Below are 7,567 nucleotides of genomic sequence, written 5' to 3'. Positions count from 1 at the left end.
TCTAATTTTTAACACTTGTATAAGTTCAATTACTCAATTTATCGTTAAAAGTTAAAAGGTGTGATTATAACTACTACCGATGATTTTTACAATTTGTTAAAATAAATATAAGATTTTTTTTTCCTTCTTCTTTCTCAATAAACATAACTCGATAAAGTAATAACGTAGAGGCGTGTTTAGGGTATGAGAAAAGAAAATGAGAATGTTTAGTTAGATTCCATAATTTGCCATTGTCTATGTATATGTTCGTACGGATTTTCCAACCCATTTTCTTTTGGATTTTATGGGTTATTCTTTTTAGGTACTTTTTTCTATTTGACTCATCATCATCATATGCTTCTTTCTTGCCTCCCTCTCAACTATTCTCTTACAAAATTAACAATCAAAAACACCTTTCAAATATTTTGTACCCTTTTTTGTTGTTAAATTCTATCCAAAGCCAAAAACAATTGTTTGTATTAAAAACTCATTATACGTTACTAATAGGTATGGTCTATAATAATGTTTAATTTGTAAAGTTGTATTATTGAGCTAAACAAAGTGTCAATTCTTTATATAAAAATAATAATAAAAGAAAGAAAGAAAGAAAACAAAGTGTCGATTCTAATTTTCCACCGCTCCTTTTTAATTATTCTTAAAAAAGGAAAAGGATTTACAAGTTAAAATTAAAAGTTAATAAGATAGATGGTGTTGGTACATATAATATATTGGAAAAACACCTTTTTATTTGTAAATTTTAGAATTAGCTAGTCTTGGTATATATAGTATATTGGAAAAATAAATTTTTATCTATACATTTTAAATTTAGTTCCCATTTAATTTACTTTTTATCTCTGAGTTTTGATTTTAATTTATATTTGGTTTTTAGGTTTAGTTGAAGATGAAGAGTTTTTTTGAGTTTTTGAGAGTCCTTTGGACTTCTTCTTTTCGGCTTTTTTGTATTGAATGAATAATAATAGCTACATCCTTATTTCTTTTATACACTCATTACCCTAATATGGTTACATAATAATACAAAAGAATAAGAATATCACACATGACATTGTTTGATTGATGGAGAGCAAAACCAATTCTCAACAGAATGGTGGTAACTCACCTTCCTCTTCTTCCACCTTTCCTTTTCTTTTTCATTTTCATTTTCTGCTCTAACATCCCCCGTCAAGTTGGAAGGTACTTCAAGTATTCCCAGTTTGGATCGTAATGTATAGAAGTGTGAGGTGTTGAGTGGTTTGGTGAGGCAATCAGCTAGTTGGTCTGCGGAAGGTATGTATCGAATAGTGATGTTACCTTTTAGAACATGATCCCTGATAAAGTGAAGATTAATTTCTACATGCTTAGTTCTAGAGTGAAACACCGGATTGGCAGCTAAGGCTCCTGCCCCTAGATTATCACACCATATGGTGTGTCGGTTGTTTGACTGTAACCCCATCTCACCTAGTAATTGTTGAAGCCAGAGGACTTCGGATATAGCATGAGCAAGTGCCCTGTATTCAGACTCTATACTCGACCGTGCAACCACCACTTGCTTCCTCAAGGACCATGATACAATGTTATTTCCTACAAAAGTACATTAGGCAGTCACTAATTTCCTGTCATCAAGATTGGATGCCCAATCAGAATTGGAATAGGTAGAGATATTTAGATTTGGGCTTGGTTGAAAGTAGAGTCCATAATGCTTTGTGTCGTTGATGTATCGAAGAACTCTCTTAGCTGCCTGCCAATGGACATTAATTGGAGTTTGAAGAAATTACCTCAGTTGGTTGACAGCCTAGGTGATGTTCGGTCGTGTATGAGTTAAGTACTGAAGGGCACTGATGGTGCTTCGATATATATAAGGTTCAGAGAGGGGCTGTCCATCAGTCTTTGACAATTTCCTACCTTGGACAGTTGGCGAAAGCATTGGTTTCACATCTATCATATGAAGTTTATGTAGTAGTTCATCCACATATTTCGATTGGTTGATCAGTAGGCCAGAGTCTAGATAATGAACTTGTATTCCCAGAAAATATCGAAGTTGACCCAAGTTCTTCAATGCAAACTGTATATCAAGAGTTTCTATAAGTTGCTCTGTTAATTGAGAGTTGTTACCTGTGATAATGACGTCGTCGACATAAACAAGTAAGAATATGACAGAGCCTTTCGTGCGGTAGATGAATAATGAGGTATTTAATCTAGACTGATAGAATCCTCATTTTGTAAGAACAGAACTGAGGGTTGTATTCCAGGCTCGTGGTGCTTGTTTCAGGCCATAGATGGCTTTTTCTAATTTGCAGACATGGTTCGAGTATTGAGAGCTGACATACCCTGGTGGTTGACACATATATACATCCTCAGTTAGTTTTCCATTTAAGAACACATTGTTAAAGTCAAGTTGCCTTAGAGTCCAGCCGTGTGACATAGCAGCACTGATGACTACTCGGATTGTGAAAGACTTCATTACCAGGCTAAATGTCTCGAAGAAGTCGACTCCATGATGTTGATGAAAGCCCTTTGCAATTAGTCGGGTCTTGTATCTCTGTATTGTGTCATCCATGTTCCTCTTGAGTCGAAATAACCATTTGTTCCCAACTATATTTTGAGACCGAGATAGGGGGAACTAGTGTCTAGGTCTTGTTTTTCATGAGAGTCATGTATTCCTCGTCCATCTCTTTTTTCCATTGAGGAGTTGCAAGTGCAGCTATGATTCTTGTGGGCTCTGTTTAGGATCAATCGGTGCTTTTGCTTGTTATCCAGACTTTGGGTTTAAATATGCCAACTTTGGGTCATGTTACCATCAGATGAGTGGGAACAGGTGAGGGGCGGGTGGAGATAGTGGGCTTTGGTAGGGTGGTAGAGGTTGAAGTATGAGTAGGATGTGATATATGTGGTATAATGAGACTGTTATGTAGGTCTGAATTGGTTTGAGGTAGGGGCACCGGTGAGAGATGGGTTGGGCTCACCGTCGGGGAGAGATTTGGGTTGTGGTCAGATACAGATCCTGGTGAGGTTGTCTGGTTTGTGGAGTTTGGAGCATGGTCGGGAGTAAATGTTGGTGTTGGATTTACTTGGAGGAAGGACTGTGATTGAGGCAGGGTATTAAGTATGGGTTGAAGGCTCGAGATTAAGAACTCAGTTATAGGAGTAGTTATGGGAGGGGTTATCACCTGGACGATCGTGTTGGATGATGGAATGTCAACGATCTGGGGTTCTTTATTGTAGTGATCGTTCTGTGCGATGAGCTTGCACCGATTTGTCTGGTTGATGAACTCTCTGCGATCGTTGTGTCTTTGACCTGCGCAATTATTATGAGCGATGATGCCTCAGGGATCGTGTTGTCTTTCTTTTGGCTTGTCGTCTGGGCGATCGTGCGTGAACATGGCGGCAACATTGTTGTTGGGGCCAACTGACCCATGATTTCCTCTGGCTTGTCCAACACTCTAAGAGTATTCCTTGTCAAACTGATGATAGCATACCAGGCTTGAGTGATCGTACTTTCCACAAACTTGACGTGTTGGTCTGTTTGAGTTGTTATTTCGACCTCTTCCTCAACCTCGGCCGCCCCCTTGTCCATTGAATGGATTATGACTAGAGTTGTTTCCTTTGGAGCTGTTCTCTTGCTACCTATTCCCATTGAATGAGGGATTGAAATGTGGCTTCCCTCCATTTGTATTCCTATTAAATGTTAACATTGACAGAAGGTTGTTGTGTAAAGGAGCTATGTATTTTGATAGAATTTTGGTGTTCCAATCGTTTTTCATAAGAAAGAAGTTTGGATTGCATATCTAATCAAGAAATACCTGGTTTACCTTGGATGCCTACGACAACAAGGTTGTATTTTTCATCAAGGCCAAGGAGAACTTGTGAGATTAGAGCTCTCGACACAGGGTTGCCTGCCTGCAAGGTTGTCGAAGTGCATCTTCATCAACTTAAGGTACTCACTCATTTTCTAACTACCTTTTCTTGTCTGTTGGAACAACTGCCTTAGGTAGTCTTCTTCAGCTCGAGATTGAACACCAAATAGCTTCTGAATAGCTTGCCATATTTATTTTGCATTCTCGTATCCCATGAGCTGAACTGCTACGTCTAGAGCCATGGAGTTGTACAGCCATCCTAGCAGGAGTTGGTTGATGGCTAGCCATGCTTCATATTAAGGATTCAGTGACCGTTCAACAGATAAGCTGACTCTATCATCACTTATCATTTGAGAGTTGGACGTTGCTTTAGAGGTTTTCTGAATAAACATTGGTGGGCAGAGTATTTGTTCTGAAAGATGTCCTTCGAACTTGTAGCTTCGGAGGATGGGCAACACGAGCGTCTTCCACAGCATGAAGTTCCCGCGTTCTAGCTTTGTGGTGGTGAGCTGATTCAGGAGCTGATTGAAGGATGGTGTGGTGAACTTTACTGGTTCGGCGATGGAGGAATTTTCAGTGAGTGTGGCGTTGGCCATGGGACTTTGATACCAAGTTGAAGATGAAGAGTTTTTTTTTGTTTTTGAGAGTCCTTTGGACTTCTTCTTTTCGACTTTTTTGTATTGAATGAGTAATAATAGCTACATCCCTATTTCTTTTATACACTCATTTTCCTAATATGGTTACATAATAATATAAAAGAATAAGAATATCACACTTGACATTGTTTGATTAGAGGAGAGCAAAACCAATTCTCAATAGAATGGTAGTGACTCACCTTCCTCTTCTTTCACCTTTCCTTTTCCTTTTTCATTTTCATTTTCTGCTCTAACATGTTTCAAAATATTATATTTCTACTTTTGAGTTTTGAGTTCCTTCTCAATTTGATTCTTAGAGCTTCAAGATTTACCTTTTTTTACCTTCATGTTTCATTAAATACTCACTCTCAGATCTTGGTGTTAGTATCTATTGATTAATTTAAAAGATTTAAATTTATTATACTTTTTCTTTATTTTTTATCAACCTTTAAATCAATTGAAAAATTCCCCACCACAATTATTTTTAATTAGTTAACTAAAAGTTAACGGCAAATGCTAAAGTGAATATTTAACTTTAGTACAAATTTGAGAGGTAAAAGTGAAAAATATTGAAACCTAAATGAAAATTAAAATAAAAAAATCAAGGATAAAAATGTAAAATTTTGAAACAAAAAGTACCAAATGAAAATTAAAATCAAAACTCGTGAACAAAATATAACATTTTGAAACCTGGAGACCAAATGAAAACTAAATTCAGAACTTAGAGACCAAAATGATATATTTTTTTCCCTAATAGGTTAAAACATCATTTTGGTTCCTATACTAGAAGTTTTTCAATTTTAGTCTATATACTTTCAAATGTTCAAATTTAAGATTTTTTAAAAGTACATGGACTAAAACATTTGAAAATACAAAGACTAAAATTAAACAAACTTAAAAGTACAAGAACTATAATCTAACCTCCCTAATAACTAAGGGAGTATTCGGTTCATCGACTTTATAAGTCGGTGTTAACACTGTTGAAGTAGGTGTCAACTTTAACCGTGTTTACTATTGGAGTTTGCACATTTATCGAGAAAAACTATATCTTCCTCTCTTTCTTTCTACCCACCTTTAATGTTTCTTAATTCTAGACTAAACAACTATACATTCCAAACACAGAATTACTAATCTAAAATATTAACTTTAGACTTTAGAATCCAACTCACCGTGTTAGACGACCTCTAAAATTATTATTGGAGCATATCTAGGGTGGGCCATAGACAGGGGATTGAATGGGTCCCATGGAAGGCTTTTCGTACACTCAAAGTGAAATGGAGTAAGCCCATAGGTTATAGGGCTGCTCCTTGTAGGGAGCCCAATTTCGTAACAGGTAGGCCTGGCGTGGGCCCATCCTATCAAAAGCAGGGAAATTTTAAATAAATAAATAAATAACGAACTGTCCCTCACTCTCCCTGCACCCAAACAAATATTAATGCAAACAAGTTCTACCATAACCATACACCCCCTCAATTATTATTATTATTTATCCTCATTTTCCTCTTCTTTCTTTCTCCACCTTTATTCACCATCGCTATTCCATCTCAAATAGTAATTTCGAAATTTCGAACGTACGAGAAACATTGAATTTAAAATCAATAACTCGAAAGAAATAGAAACCCGTCCTTTGGGTACTAAAAAGAAAAAGGACCAAACTTAGATATACTTTATCTATGATTAAAAGTTGTCTATTTTGTGTTTTGCACCAAAAGGAAATCAAAAGATAACAAGATAAAAAGAGGGTGTTTGGCTTTAAGCAATGATGAGATATTATAAATTTTATAATACAAAGTTTTTATGTAATACATATAAGGCATATTCAATAATTGACCAAAGGTTTTTTATTTTTTAACTGGAAATTACATTATTGTCTCACTCAGTACTCACTCCCCCTTAAATTTGCATGGCCCCTAAAGGACAGGGATGGACCAATGAAGAAAATTAAAATTACCAGCTTTGATTATTATTATTATATTATTATTTTTGCACTCCAAGACGTGATCACACGTGCGATGCTTAACTCCACACGCACGCGGAAAATTTAACCCATGATGGAAGTTTGACTGTCTCAATGGCTAAGATGTATTCTTAACCAGACGGTGAGATCTGAAGCGTTGATTGTTTTTACACGACAATCTCAAGGAAGGAATTGGATGCTCCACATGTTCGGCTTCGGTCGGAAAAGCCCAACACCAGAAGTTGACATGTCCGGTCAGTGCAGTCCTTTTTCTGGGCCCACTGTTCTCTTTTTATTAAATTTTTTTATTTACATCATCCACGTGGCGGGTTTTAATTGGATAACATTAGAAAAATGAGACTTTCGGCCCGGTCATATGACCCGACACGGCGCATGTGGGTAAGTGGGTCCGGTTTGATGGGATTCGGTCATCAAACAAGGTGGGTCGGATCTAGTGCTTTTTAATTTTTAATTTTGTAGGGATACGAAGTATATAAAATTGGAAATGGAATGGCAGTTTGTGTAATTTTGATGAGAAATAAAGGGGTTCAATGGGAATTGGATGGCCGAGGGTGGGGGGGGGGGGGGGGGGTGAAGTTGTTGGGCTGGGCCCTGTGGGTGCAAATGCAACAATGAGACCAGAAAAGGCAAAATGTTGGCCCATTTTACAGCCAATATGTTGTCCTATGGAGGAACCATTCATTTAATAATTTATTGACATTTCCTCCATCTCAATAATGGATGTTAAGCATGGGTTAAATTTTAAATAATAGTTGCCTTCATTTCAATTATACCATCAACTTTTAAAAATTCCATTCACCATTACTTTTCAAAAGCACTCAAAATATGTTTACTATTAGGAATTATAATAAATATTATAGTTGAACAAAATCAACAAATACAATAAAAAAAACACTCGAGAAAATTTGTAGAATATTTCATGTTCAATTCTCCATGGGAGTTAGATGAGTGACAATCCATAAATGTAATTGTAAGTATGACCATATCCATCAAAATAGCTATGTTCAACATAATTGACATGAACTTTATCTTTTGATATACAATGTAACAAAAATTATATGAACAATTTTATCGTCGTTTTTTGTTTAAAAACTGTCTCAAAATGGAACTTTTGAAAGTTTATA

Source organism: Benincasa hispida, chromosome 8 (assembly GCF_009727055.1).
Source record: "Benincasa hispida cultivar B227 chromosome 8, ASM972705v1, whole genome shotgun sequence".
NCBI classification, from domain to species: domain Eukaryota; kingdom Viridiplantae; phylum Streptophyta; class Magnoliopsida; order Cucurbitales; family Cucurbitaceae; genus Benincasa; species Benincasa hispida.
This window is presented reverse-complemented; position numbering follows the sequence as displayed.